The sequence below is a fragment of the Mesoplodon mirus genome (genome assembly GCF_964341445.2).
Source record: "Mesoplodon mirus genome assembly, chromosome: 15".
Lineage (NCBI taxonomy): Eukaryota > Metazoa > Chordata > Mammalia > Artiodactyla > Ziphiidae > Mesoplodon > Mesoplodon mirus.
In genome coordinates this window covers 39,854,316-39,870,259 of record NC_138991.1, presented here as the reverse complement: position 1 = coordinate 39,870,259, position 15,944 = coordinate 39,854,316, and the positions used below count along the sequence as shown (strand labels likewise).

At 38.0% G+C, this 15,944-nt stretch overlaps 1 protein-coding gene across 4 annotated transcripts in view; it reads right to left on the bottom strand.

Moving 5' to 3' along the window:
* Positions 1-15,944, bottom strand: part of AUTS2 (activator of transcription and developmental regulator AUTS2) — a 1,145,593-nt gene that overhangs the window by 499,833 nt on the left and 629,816 nt on the right. The gene's annotated exons all lie outside the window — the stretch shown is intronic.

The window sequence follows — 15,944 nt, the reverse complement described above, 5'->3', positions numbered from 1 at the left end:
TAAAACATACACACCATAAAATTAGTTTTTATGTACCATACCTTTTTGAGAATATAGCCATACTTCAAACAAATTTTAAACCTTACCTTTTCTTTGACATATAAAACAAGGTTGATATGAGGAAAAAACAAGAAACCCAAGTTCACAATATCAACTAAAACTTCAGATCTTTAAATGAAACACGTAAAAAAAATTAAACCAACAAATAAGAATCTGATTATTAAAGACACTAACCCTAGAATTCTAACACTTGCTTTTCAAAGGGTGTGGATTATTTAAAAAAACAATTTTTCAAAATATTTTACTTAGTGAAATATTTTTAATTAAATGTACTACATCCTATGTGCTTTATGCCTTCTTACTCTCACTAATATAAAATTAAAAGCCTGAGAATAAAATTGTATCTTTTACTGGAAAAAGACTTCAAAACCAAAATGTTAATAGAAAAAAACTATCAGCCAGACAGACGATATGAAGAAATGAATCCTATCAAACATTATTTAGAGAACAAAATGGCTGTCAAAGCCACTCATGCACAAAGTGTTGCTCCCGAGGCCAGGATTCTGATTTCCTACTAAACGACTCATAATGTATTCTCTGAATCCAAAAGTCACCTATTCAAGCCCTTCAAGCATCAGTAATGATAAGAACAGTAAGGAATAAGTTGGATCCAAAATTTTACTGGGTCCATTAATTTGGATCCAGCTTAGTCCATTGGAGGAACTGATATTTACATCAACGGTTCCAACTGTGACAGAAATGCTTTGATTAGAATTTACATATGGGAGGACTTACCTGGTGGAGCAGTGGTTAAGAAGATGTGGCACATATATACAATGGAATATTACTCAGCCATAAAAAGAAACGAAATTGAGCTATTTGTAATGAGGTGGATGGACCTAGAGTCTGTCATACAGAGTAAGTAAGTCAGAAAGAGAAAGACAAATACTGTATGCTGACACATATATATGGAATTTAAGGAAAAAAATGTCATGAAGAACATAGGGGTAAGACAGGAATAAAGACACAGACCTACTAGAGAATGGACTTGAGGATATGGGGGTGGGAAGGGTAAGCTGTGACAAAGTGAAAGAGAGGCATGGACATATATACACTACCAAACATAAGGTAGATAGCTAGTGGGAAGCAGCCGCATAGCACAGGGAGATCAGCTCGGTGCTTTGTGACCACCTGGAGGGGTGGGATAGGGAGGGTGGGAGGGAGACGCAAAAGGGAGGGGATATGGGAACATATGTATATATATATATATATATATATATATATATATATAAATAAATAAAAAGAATCCACCTGCCAATGCAGGGGATACGGGCTCGAGCCCTGGTCTGGGAAGATCCCACATGTCACGGAGCAACTAAGCCTGTGAGCCACAACTACTGAGCCTACGCTCTAGAGCCCATGCGCCACAACTACTGAGGCCGCGTGCTGCAACTACTGAGGCCTGCGAGCCTAGAGCCCATGCTCCGCAACAAGAGAAGCCACCACAATGATAAGAAGCCCGTGCACCACAACAAAGAGTAGCCCCCGCTCGCCGCAACCAGAGAAAGCCTGTGCGCAGCAATGAAGACCCAACGCAGCTAAAAATAAATAAATAAATAAATAAATTTATATATTTAAAAAAAGAATTTACATATGGGAGAATAAAGAAAGAACATCTAATATTTTCACTGGTCCCTATTGATATAGCATTAGTGGGGTTAGAATAAATGTATTTTTAAAATCAACTTTATCATACTTAAGGTATAATACATAAACACACACATACACACACATACGTAACCACCACTGCAATCAAGAGTCAACACTTCCATCACCCATGTTCCTTCATGCTGCTTTGTAGCCAATGCCCCCACCCCCAGTCCCAGGTAAGCATTGGTATACTTTCTGTTATCATATTTGTTCCATAATATCACAAAGGTGGAATTGTACAGAACATACATTTTTGTGTCTGACTTCTTTCTCTCAGCACACTGTTTGTGAACTTCATCCGTGGTGTTGTGCACCTCAGTAGTTTGTTTCTTTTTAGAGATTAGTAATAACCATTACCTGGACATGCCATAACTGTCATCTATTAATGGACACTGCTTATCACCAGTTTTTGGCTACTATGAAAAAAAGCTACTATGAACCCTAGTGTACAAGTTTTTGTGTAGGCATACATTTTCATTCTTCTTGGGTAAATACTTAAGAGCGGAATTGCTGGGTTGTAGGGTAAATATATAAGAATTTTAATTGGAAAAAATATTTACACTTTATAAGAAAATGCCAAATTAGAACAAATCTCTCAATTTACAGTTTTAACCAGGGTTTTAATTATGATCCTGGGACCCTTTCCTTCTCCAGATATCCACACTTAAAAAATATTTATTTGAACTTCACTCAAACTAGTTGGCATATCTTTTCCCCAATATCATGAGGCCAAGATACAAATGAAAGAATAGCTACAAATGATGTTATTCAAACTGAAGTAATGTCAACACTTAGCACTTGCAGAAAAGTCCTCTAAAAGCTAACTCTTAGTAGACACTCTTCTTAGCTCATCCTGATAGGAAGTGGTCAACAAAAAGAAGGCATCTGCTAGGCTGACTGGCATCAGATTTGATGCAGTATTCTGTCAAAGACTCTGGCATATGCACCATGGACCTGACACGAGCATCAACAGGCAAAAAATCTGGCAAAATGCATAGAATCCCTCCTCAATGGGCAGGCCAGGTCCTTGACACCATCAAGAGCAATGCTCGATGTCACTCACTGATTGTCAATTCAGTTACATTCTGCTTTTCTGATGAACCAGCATACATCAGTGATCAAGCTTAAGAACTTTTTTAAAGGGGGAAGAAAACATCATAAGAAAAAACGTTCTATAACTATGTATGGTGACGGATGTTAATTACTCTCATTGTGGTGACCATTTCACAATTATTTTGTACACCTGAAGCTAACATAGTGTTATATGTCAATTATACCTCAATAAAAAGAAATGGGAAAAAAAGCCTGCTGTGGTCCAGGCTTGGGACTTGTGCATGAAATAGAAGAAAGGGGATAGGGAGGGCCTGGAGGTTATACCTTTCAGGAAGAAAGGTATGTAGTACCAGAAGGAAGACTCTTCGGCAACTGCAGGAGGCATATCAATATCAAAATTGTTCTGGCCTCTTCCATTACAAAGAGAATGTAGATTTTGCCATTTTTGTGCATTCAGAGAAGCCCATACTTGGAAAATGTCATTACTAAGAGTTATAATATTTTCCCACATTGCTTGTAGGATTACAGAGGAAAGGAATCAGGGCAGAGTGAGTTCCTGCATGGCAACGTGTAGTAAATGAGAAAACCAAGCCGTCCCGAACTGCAGAGGAGCCTAGGGTGGATGGTGCTGTGCACCATCCCTATGTGGAGATACGGAGTGGGGCTTCCTTGTGGGTGTGCCTCCCCAAAGCAGAGGGCTCGCTTCCCAGATTCCTGGGAAAAGAACCAGCAACCAATATGAAATGTACTCAAAAGTCCCAAAAGGGTCATCAAGCCTGTTAGGGTCACTCTGTCCTAGACTCTACAGGGATTTCTAGTCACTTTTAAAGTTTACCATATCTACGGTCATCACATGTTTGTGTTATCACGCTTGGCAGGTCCTGAGAATCTCCTAAGAACCAAGAACACAAATACCATTTTCCCACAACATAATGTGGGCTGCAGCCTGGTCCATCAGGGTAGTAAGACACTCATTAGATAAATGCTCCAAAAATGAAACCCTGTGAAGGTGCCCCAATGAATTCCTTGCCTCACACGTGCAACAGGGAGCCAGTTGTATTCCTCAGCAGGCTTGAGAACTTTCTAAAAGTGCTCAAGGAAGAAAAAGATAGCCAGGGTCATGAACAACAAAATTCATTTCTAACTCAGAAATGTGTTTCTACTCCCTAGCAGCAGCTGAATCAACACTGTTCACAGAAAACAAACCGAATTATGAAAATTGTGTGAAAATGAAGCTCTTTGATGACATTTGCTGCTGTCCTACTTAGTATTCCCTCTCCGTCTTTGCCTTACGAACACAGGTCCTCTTAGATGCCCTTTCTCGACCTCTACAGTTGTTACTGCTCAACATAACTACAGTCTCAACATTGTCAAACCATTTCACAGTGACACTGTGTCTCAGGCAATGTTAGGCCACTGCCAACAAGTAGCGAGTAACCTGTGCTGACAACACATTACAGCCCTGCCATAAACAATCATCGTCTCACTGAAGCAAAATGGCAGTCAAATTAGAGGAGAATATGTAACAACATGCATAGTAAATTGGCATAACAGCTTGCTAAACAAAAACGGGGCGGCAGTCACACACAAGATGCAGAGCCACAACTGTGCCACATTGTCTAAGCCCACGCTGGCCAGCAGTTAGACTGGAGCCTACCTCTGCCAAGAAAGAATCCCTGTGGGGGTGAGTGGGAAACCTCTGCCCTCTCTCCTGTTTTCCGCCTACCTCAATTCCTACGCTCTCACTCTGACAGGGATGCAGGAAGATGGTGCCAGATCTTTGGATTCACAGATGAGGAGTAGTGGTGTACTCACAACATAGTAGGATAGGTGTGAAGAAGGATGGTCCAGCCACACGGTTATATCAGTAGCAGGGAGAAAAGCCTCGCCTATTATGTAAGGCCTATGATTTTTTTAAAATTATGATCTCTAAAGTGAGTCAGAATGAAGGGGGAGAGATGAGTGGGCATCAAAGAAGGTGGAGAACTACAACAGGAAGCACAGAGCAACACGATTTCTCAGAACTGTAGCATACATCTCATCTGGAAGACCTGCCCTTAAAAGAGCAGGGCCCAAATTATAGGGCTGGGGGCTAGCAGGGCCAGGTCTAAAAAGAAGACCTAAGTTGAAAGGTCACTGGAAAACAATGGAGACCAAAGCAGAGGCCAGATGTCCACTTTTCTTACAAGGAGAAGACTGTCTGTCAAACTAGGGACTATGAGATGTGTTGTGACTCTCTAAACAAAGTAAAAGCTCAGAGACCATGTTATGGGTTGACTGCAAGGTGATTCCCCTTCCTTAGCTCTCCTCCAGATTAAAAGCCGGGGTAGATTACAGATGCTCAAGGACTCCCTCTCTCTATGCCTGATGGATCTGAAAGCTGTGATAGAGAAGGCAATGGCTCAACACACAGAAAAGGAGAAAAACAGACCCAAGTGGGAACAAAACAGTAGGAGGTGGAAAGGGAGCAAGTAAAAGCCAAGTTGTCCCTGTAAATCCTAGTAAAAGGGTGTGGTCAGCCAAGACAATCCGTTTTCTGAGTACCAAAAGACACAAAGATGGACAACTCTCATATTTCAATCTGAGGCTGCCTCCTGTACAGAGCAGATGCAAGTCTGGCAGGACTTAGGACGACTGGGGGCCATCTGTGGATGATGGACCATGGGATGAAATCAGCCCTAAACCACTATAAACCTGCCTTCACCACTAAGGTACGAGGGGAAGAGCACCATCGTTGCTGCCTGTATGAGCCTCACTTCTCCCCGCAGCCCACCGTGTCACATCCACACACATCCCTTCAGAAAAGCTGAAGAAGAGGGAGCCCTAGTTTATTAACCCAACATACTGCAAATCTAATTAAAAGTCAAATACACAACACTCTCTTCAAAATCCAAATGTTCTTTACAGAAACATCAAGGAGGAAGGGAGCAGAGTGGAATGGCCCCACAAAGGTAATCAGAATTCATCTTCCGGGACTCATACCAATTACTCGCAGCTCATTACCAGCGCTCTGAGTAGTAGGGGAACACCTAGAGACCACATCATTAGCGCCCTACACATTCATTATGCCACAAATGGAAACACCATAACAAAGCAACCCTGGTATTCAGGGAGAGATAAAGTTTCAGTCCCTAGTTCCAATACACTTAAGTCTTTTCAAGTTTTCAGCAAAAATGCTGCTGAACCTGGGGGAGAGTTGCAGGCTGGTTCTTTCCACATGAAACCATAACCTAATATTTAATAAAACTGAGCGTTACTCTCTTTCAGTATATACAGTTAAGAGTCTTAAAAACCCTTGGAAAATGGTTTACGCTCACCTTTTGAGTTTTGACAACACAAGGTAAATGGTTCTTTTGATAAGCATGATTTAGTATGCACGAAAACAATAATCAAATTAGCTGCATAAAAGTTCTGTCTCTTTCCATAAGCCAGCTGAAATGACGAATAAAACCTCCCAAAGCAAAGCTAATAAAACAATAAAGAAGAAGTTAAACTGTACAATGTGAGCTTTTGAAGGATATTACCATGAAACCCCTCTGGAAAGAAAAGTTCTTCCCACATCAGCCAAAGTTATAAAATATATCTGAGGGAAAGCCTTGCCTGCCAAAGGAGGGCAGGCATTTACCTCATTTATTTGCAGGGCTTTGGTTTGGAATGTGAATGTCAAAAGGAACATCACAGGAAGAAGAGAAACAGAAAAGGAAAGATTATTTGTTTTGTCATTTAAATTCTGTTTTATGGTTAGTCTCTAACCATTTCTTTTTAAAAGCCTACAAAGTGGTTTCTGGTTCAGAAAACCCACTGTATTTAATCACAGGATTCCTGAAGGCAGGTGGAGAAGCTCAGGTTCCACTGAGCCCAGCTCAGCCACGCTTCTTTCTGAGTTATGAGGAGGATTGTTATGCTAAGAGGAGAGGGTCAAGACCCTTTGAAGGGAAACACCACAAACCAGTTTTAGGATTTAAAGCACATATAGGCTGAGACAGTCCAGGAGGCAAAAGTACAATTATCCTATTATGTTGCTATCTGCCCATTTCATTCAACAGATAGAGAAGAACCATTTACTCTTATCTGTGAGAATACTTTACTGCAGAAGACATAACAGAGATAACCTGTTTGTGGAACTCGTTCTTAAGGACCTTACAAACTAGTAAAGTAGTTCATAAAGTCAAAAGAGAAGAATAAAGGAAAGCTCTACAGAGGCAGTAGCTTTTGAAGCATTTGCCAAAGCAATGGTGACAGTGGAACAAGTAGAAATGGAGGGTATTCGACATATAGGGAGCAGTGAGAACAAGTCACAGAAGCAGGAAAGCACTGGGTGCTTAGGAAGAACAGCCAATGATTAAATTTGGTTGGACGAGCAGTTCCTAAACTCGATCAGGTTACAAAGCACCTGGAATTCATGATGCTCTCTGCAAAACAAGAAGCTATTTGTAGAGCTTTATAGAATAATGAAATATTAATCCCTCTTAAGAAGGAAGAACAATCTAATGCATGTTTAAAAGCATATGCGCAAAGAAATGGAAGAAATAATTTAAATTCCATTAATGTTTACACTGTCTATTTTATTAGGAAAAGAACACAATTACTTGACTTTTATAGATAAATATTTTGGTTCAGGTTGCAGAGCACCAACGTTTTAGCAGAAACACAGCTATTTCCAGCCTCGTGAAATGGGAGATAATGTACCAAACTTAATCTTGAACTGATCATGATGACAAAACTAAGTAAAATGAATTTTAAAATACCCTTCTAATCTATATCCACGGTCAGATAATAAGCAATATTCAGGCCAAAAATAAAGCAAAGAGAGGAAAAAAAAATTCTAGTTCCTGCCTTAAGAATATTTACCAAGCTGGGTTGAAATTTAGCCTTGGTTTCAGGTCCTCATAAATCTAGGGATCAAGAGCAAAGCACAGGGCCCACCTGCAACAAGAAATCTAACAGGAGACTTCCCAACAGAACTGGACATGAAAGACCCACACATTCAGTGCCAGGTGAATTAGAAATGAGCTATTATGCCCCTTGAGTAAAAATTCAATGAAAATTTCCCATCTCAAATATTACTGTGGAGAAAAAATACTCTTTTGATAATTTATCATGACAAGCTAACCCTCATATAGATTTAAAGCCTTAATTTACATGTAGTGGTCTGAAAAACTTCAATCCAAGATTATAAAAAGGTCCCACATTGGTAGTTCTGACAGAGAAATGAAAGAATCAAATGCCTGTTAAAGCCACGTTTATTCCAGGTGTCAAAGAATTCTTACAAATAAAGTTCCAGGAAAAATAAGCAACTCACAATCAATCACCGAACAAGTAAGGAAACAAACGCCGCGAGTGAAAGCTAGCAGATACAATGCACAGATATATTAATCAATGTTAATAATTTAGATATTGGAATTTCAGACATGGAATAAAATAAGTATGTTTAAATCTTTAGGAAGAAGAAGAATCTTAAAAAGAGTTAACAGTTTTGAAAAAGAAGAAAAGAGAATTTTTTTTTATGGCTCCCAGGATGAAGGCAGGGTAGATATAAAATGATTGCTTATAATACCAGAAGGTAGGAAAGTGCTCAAAACAATAATAAGAACACAAGGGCACAGGGGTCGGTTTAGATATATCTACCACTGGTCAAATTTAGGACAACTGTACTAAAACAATTAAGTATAGTAATGAACTCAAGACTGTTGGGAAAAATGGGAATTCATAAATTTATATTGACTAAATAAATTTTAAAAGGGGAAAAAACAAGCCAAAGCAATTTTGAGGGAAAAAAACAGAGCTGGAGGAATCAGACTTCCTGACTTCAGACTATACTACAAAGCTACAGTAATCAAGACAATATGGTACTGGCACAAAAACAGAAATATAGATCAACGGAACAGGATAGAAAGCCCAGAGATAAACCCATGCACCTATGGTCAACTAATCTACGACAAAGGAGGCAAGGATATACAATGGAGAAAAGACAGTCTCTTCAATAGTGGTGCTGGGAAAACTGGACAGCTACATGTAAAAGAATGAAATTAGAACACTCCCTAACACCATACACAAAAATAAACTCAAAATGGATTAGAGACCTAAATGTAAGACCGGACACTATAAAACTCTTAGAGGAAAACATAGGAAGAACACTCTTTGACATAAATCACAGCAAGATCTTTTTTGACCCACCTCTGAGAGTAATGGAAATAAAACCAAAAATAAACAAATGGGACCTAATGAAACTTAAAAGCTTTTGCACAGCAAACGAAACTATAAACAAGACAAAAAGACAATCCTCAAAATGGGAGAAAATATTTGCAAACGAATCAATGGACAAAGGATTAATCTCCAAAATACATAAACAGCTCATGCAGCTCAATATTAAAAAAAACAAACAACCCAATCAATAAATGGACAGAAGACCTAAATAGACATCTCTCCAAAGAAGACATACAGATGGCCAAGGGGCACATGAAAAGCTGCTCAACATCACTAATTATTAGAGAAATGCAAATCAAAACTATAATGATGTATCATCTCACAGTGGTCAGAATGGGCATCATCAGAAAATCTATAAACAATAAATGCTGGATAGGGTGTGGAGAGAACCCTCTTGCACTGTTGGTGGGAATGTAAATTGATACAGCCACTATGGAGAACAGTATGGAGGCTCCTTAAAAAACTAAAAACAGAATTACCATATGACCCAGTAATCCCACTACTGGGCATATACCCAGAGAAAACAATAATTCAAAAAGACACATGCACCCCAATGTTCACTGCAGCACTATTTACAATAGCCAGGTCATGGAAGCAACCTAAATGCCCATCGAAAGACAAATGGATAAAAAAGATGTGGTATATATATATGATGGAATACTATTCAGCCATAAAAAGGAACAAAATTGGGCTTCCCTGGTGGCGCAGTGATTGAGAGTCCGCCTGCCAATGCAGGGGACACGGGTTCGTGCACCGGTCCAGGAGGATCCCACATGCCGAGGAGCGGCTGGGCCCATGAGCCATGGCCACTGAGCCTGCGCGTCTGGAGCCTGTGCTCCGCAACGGGAGAGCCCACAACAGTGAGAGGCCCGTGTACCGCAAAACAAAAAAACAAAAACAAACAAACAAAAAAGGAACAAAATTGAGTCACTTGTAGAGACATGAATGGACCTAGAGACTGTCATATAGAGTGAAGTAAGTCAGAAAGAGAAGAACAAATATCGTATATTAATGCATATATGTGGAATCTAGAAAAATGGTACAGATGAACTGGTTTGCAAGGCAGAAATAGAGACACAGATGTAGAGAACAAATGTATGGACACCAAGGGGGGAAAGTGGCGGGGGTGGTGGTGGTGGTGGGATGAATTGGGAGATTGGGATTGACATATATACACTAATATGTATAAAATAGATAACTAAAAAAAAAAAAAAAGGAAAACAGCTCTTACTTATACTAGAATACCAAAGACTGGAAGATTTGGAGGGAGTGGTAGAATTTTTAAAAATCATCAGTTTATAACCATTCTGGTAAGGACTGGATCAGGCAAGAATCATCAATAAATGCTAAACAGTGGGAGAAATTCTGATGATGAGCAAGCTGCTTGAATGATCTGTAAGTGTCTGTTAGGGACTGCTCACTAGTACCAGTGGTGAAAAAACAGTAATTATACAGTGGAAAAACCAGATAACACCTTGACTGGATAATCAAAATTAGTATCATCAATGAGGGACAGATGGATATTATAGGTCTCGGCATGTGATACTCTGAGGAAGAAGCATCACTTATGTAGCATCCTAGCCAAGAGCGCATAACCTCATGAACATCAGACAAGCCCCAAAGGAGAAACATTCCATCTCAGAAAAAGGGGTGGGGAAGGAGATGAGGACTGTATTCTTTAAAAATGCCAATGTTAAAAGACAAGACAAGACCACAGAAATGTTCCAGATTAAAGAAGGCTAAAAAGAGACAACTAAATGTAATACCTGACCCTAGACTGTATCTTGTATTGAGGGGAAAGAAATGCAATGAAGAATAATGTTAGGTCAACTAGCAAAATTGGAATACAGACAGTAATTAGATGAAAGTATTGTACCAATGCTTTATTTACTGAAATTGATAATTATACTGAGATTATGTAAGGGAACAGTCCTATTCTTAAGAATATAAACTGAATTATTTAAGGCAAAATGTTGTATGCAATCTGTACTCAAATGGTTCAGGAAAAAAGTGTATATGAGAAAGGAAAAGCAAATAATAATGCACATGGGATAAAATGACAACTGGTAAATCTGAGAAAGACATGCAAAAAGAAATTTAAACTTAGATGCATCACAGTTAAGCTTCACAACACTGAAAACAATATAGAGACTTAAAAGCAGGCAGAGAAGGAACACATTACATTCAATGGAGCAAATAATTAAACAGCAGCTGATATTTCAACCACAACAGTACAGAATCTTCAAGACACTAGAATGATGCTTTCAATGTCTAAAAGAAAACTGTCAACCTAAAATTTAATACAGTAAAAAATATCTTTCCAGGTAAAGAAAGCTCTAAAGAATATATAGGATTACGTAGAATGAAAATAATCCAAGATGGAGAGTATGAGATACAAGAAAACATGAAGGGCATAAAATGGGGAAATGCATGGTCAAATCTAAACAAACAAAAGTTATATCATAATTTTTTAAAATAATAAATGATAAATAGTAATGAAGATGATGATTATAATAACTGCTGGAGTTAAACAACAGAATTAAGATATAACATAAGGAACAGGAATGAGAATGATGTGATTGTGTTCAAAGTTCCTTGTATTAATCAATGTATTTCTTCTCCTCCTAAATAACTTTAGACTTTGGTAAGTTCCTATAAAATTTACAGAGTAACCATCAAAAGGATTGAAATAGTGTACATAATTTCTAAAATAACTGAGAGGAAAATGAAGTGAGAAAAAATAATCAATTCAGAACAAAGCAAGGAATGAAAGGAAAAAGAAATATAGAAAAGGCAGAAAATGAATGCATAAAATAAGTCCAAATTTATCAGTAATTGCAATGAATGTAAATGGGCTAAAAGCTGCAGTTAAAAGACAAAGATTATCAGATCAGATTGGCTTTAAAAAAAAATCAATCTATGGGGGACTTCCCTGGTGGTCCAGTGGTTAAAAATCTCCCTTCCAATTCAGGGAACGTGGGTTCAATCCCTGGTTGGGGAACTAAGATCCCACATGCCACAGGGTAACTAAGCCCACGCGCCACAGCTAGAGAGAAGTCCACGCACCACAAAAAAGACCCGCATGCCACAACTAAAGATCCCACATGCCGCAACAAAGACCCCACATGCTGCAACTAAGACCTGATGCAGCCAAATAAATAAATATTGTTTTTAAAAAATTAATCTATGCAGTGCTTTAAGAGAGTGCTCCTAAAACATAAGGAGACAAAAGAGTCATGAGTAAAAAGGTCTTTAAAAAAAAAAAATCAGGGAAATAGCAACTAAAAGTATGCTGCTGTAGCTCTAATAAAATCAGGCTAAAAAGACTTGAAAGTAAAAAAAAAATTGTATAGATTTAAAAAGTCACCACGGACTTCCCTAGTGGTGCAGTGGTTAAGAATCCGCCTGCCAATGCAGGGGACACGGGTTCGAGCCCTGGTCTGGGAAGATCCCACATGCCACGGAGCAACTAAGCCCATGCGCCACAACTACTGAGCCTGTGCTCTAGAGCCCAGGAAGCCCCTGCTGTCTTTTTTGTAAATAAAGTTTTATTGAAATGCAGCCACACTCACTCATTATGTATTGCCTTTGGCTGCTGTCACAATACAATGAGATAATTGAGGACCTGCAACAGAGACCATGTGGTTCACAGAGTCTAAATTATTTACTATCTAGCACTGTACAGAAAAAGTCTGACAACTTTTGCTTTAAACAGAAAATTCTATTGAACACCAAAGGCAGAAATAATTCCACTCTGCAACTCATTTTATTAGGTGAATATAGCCTTGATAACAACCCTCACAAAGATAATTTGAGAAAAAAAAAATTTTACTCATGAACATAGATGAAAACGTCCTAAATGAAATGCCAGAAAACTAAATCCAGCATTGTGTGAAAAATACAACACATCATTATCAATTTGGGTTTAACTGAGGAAATTACAGATTGATTTAACATTAGAAAACCAGTTGTTGTATTTTATCACAGTAACAGATTAGGGGGAAATCATATCATTTTAATAGATGCAGAAAGTGTATAATAAAATTCAAGAGCACTCATGACAAAAATTAAATCTTAACAAACTAGAAATAGAAGGGAACTTCCATAATCTGATAAAGGCTATCTGAAAACAAAACAAAAAATGTACACCCTACATCATGGGAAACGTTCATAGTGCTTCTTTTAAGATTAAGGAGAGGAATCTGGCTATCACTATTTCTATTTGACATTTTACTTAATGTCCTAGGTAAATAGATAAACTAAGAAGAAAAAAAAAAAGTAAAAGATTAGAAAAGAAACAAAACTGTCATTATATATATATATATATATATATAACATGACTATGTACATAGAAAATCCAGATGAAGCTGCAAAAAACTTACTAGAATTAGTAAGAGTTTGGCAAGGCTATTAGATTCACAATCAATACACAAAAATCCAATGCATTTCTATACACCAGCAATAAATTTTACATGTAATTTTTTTGTGGTAAAACATATATAACATGAAATTTATCATTTTAACCATTAAATATACAGTTCAGTGGCATTAAGTATGTTGATAGTGTTGTGGAACCATCCCAATCATCCATCTCTAGAACTTTCATCTCCCCAAACTGAAACTTCATGTTCATTAAACAATAATTCCCCATTCCCTCCTCCCCCAACCCCTAATAACCAACATTCATTAGTGGCTGGCTTGTTTCAATTCACTTAGTATAACATCCTCAGGATTCATCCATGTTACAGGATATGTCAGAATTTCCTGCTTTTTTAAGGCCAAATAATATTCCATTATACAGATATAGCATATTTTGTTTATCCATTCATTAGTCAATAGACATCTGGGTTATTTCCCCCTTTTGGCTATTGTGAATAGTGCTGCTATGAACATTGGTATACAAATATCTATTCAAGTCCCTCCTTTCAATTCTTTTGGGTATATACCCAGAAGTGGAATTGTTATAAATGTAAAATTTGAAAATATTATTTGCAATAGCATAAAAAATCAAGTACCTATGAATAAATCTAATAGAAATGTGCAAGTATATTATAAAGAAACACATAGAGAAAATTATAAAACTTCAAGGAACTCAAAAAAAAGTTTTAAATAAATGAACAGAAATATTACTTTCAAGGATTAGAAGAGGCAGTATCATAAAGATGTCAATTCCTTCTAAATTCCTCAGTAAGTAATGCAATTCCAATGAAAATACAACATTTTTCAGGATTTGGGACTTGATAAGCTAATTCTAAAATTTACATGGCAGAGCAGTGAGCCAAGAATCACCAAGACATCCCTGAAAATGTATGTGCATGAGGTGTGGGGAGGGAGTTTGACTTAAAAGATAATAAACACTGTTTAAAAGTTATAGTAAGTAAAACAGTATAGTGTTAGTATTTGAATAAAGTGACTAATGGAAAAGAAAGCTCAGAAACAAACCTATGTAAATTTGGAGACTTTATTTACAACAGAGTTGGTCCCTCAGATCACTGAGAAATGAACAGACTATTTAATACATTGTGGTAGTGTAGATGCTTCACCATATGGAGAGAAATAAAATTGAACCCTTATCTCACACTATACACAAAAATTAATTCTTCATGGATTAATTAAATGTGAAAGATAAAACTAGAACACTTTAGACAACAGCATAGAATGCTTTTAGGACCTTAGAGAAGAATTCTTAAAACAAGATATAAAACATACAAACTATACAGAAAAAGTGGTAAATTCAACTAATTTAAAATTAAGAATTTCGGGCTTCCCTGGTGGCGCAGTGGTTGAGAGTCCGCCTGCCGATGCAGGGGACACGGGTTCGTGCCCCGGTCTGGGAGGATCCCACATGCCACGGAGCGGCTGGGCCCGTGAGCCATGGCTGCTGAGCCTGCACGTCCGGAGCCTGTGTTTTGCAATGGGAGAGGCCACAACAATGAGAGGCCCACATACCGCAAAAAAAAAAAAAAAAAAAAAAAAAAAATTAAGAATTTCTAGTCATCAGAAGATATCATGAACAGAATGGGTAAAAAAGTTACAATCTGAGAAATGATTTGCAACACATATTTTCCACAAAGTATTAGTGACCAAGATATATAAAACAGTCTGATAATTGAATAAGAGAAAGTCCAACATCTAAATAAAAGCATGGAAAAAAAGATCCAAAAAAGCATGCTCAGAAGAGGAAATCAGAATACGCAAAAAAGTTAAAATTAAAACCACAACGATAGGGCTTCCCTGGTGGCGCAGTGGTTAAGAATCCACCTTCCAATGCAGGGGACACGGGTTTGATCCCTGGTCCAGGAAGATCCTACGTGCCATGGAGCAAGTAAGCCTGTGCACCACAACTACTGAGCCTGAGCTCTAGAGCCCGCGAGCCACAACTACTGAAGCCTGCGTGCCTAGAGCTTGTGTTCCACAACAAGAGAAGCCACCACAGTGAGAAGCCTGTGCACTGCAACGAAGAGTAGCCCCTGTTCGCTGCAACTAGAGAAAGCCTGTGCGCAGCAACAAAGACGCACTGCAGCCAATAAATAAATAAATAAATAGATAGATAAATAAATCTAAAAAAATATTTAAAAATAACACCCCACAATGATGTTGTTAAACACACAAACACACACACACACACACACACACTTCAATACCTATCCCACTGGAAAAATTTTAAAAGTCTGACAGTTAAGAGTATTGGTAAGAATGTGAAACAACTGCAACACATTTACACTGCTAGTGAGAGTGGAACTTGGTACAATTAATTTTGAAATCAACTTGGTATTATCCAGTAATGTTGATTATGTACTTTCCCTAAAATTCCACAACTCTAATCCTAGGTAAAAATCAAGAATATGTGCCAGGAGACATGTAAAAGAATAGTCATATAGCACTATTTGTTACAGGTCAAAACTGGAAACAACCTATCTTGTTTTTTGTCAGTCAACAGAGAATTTGTAAACTGGTATAGTGACACAATGGAA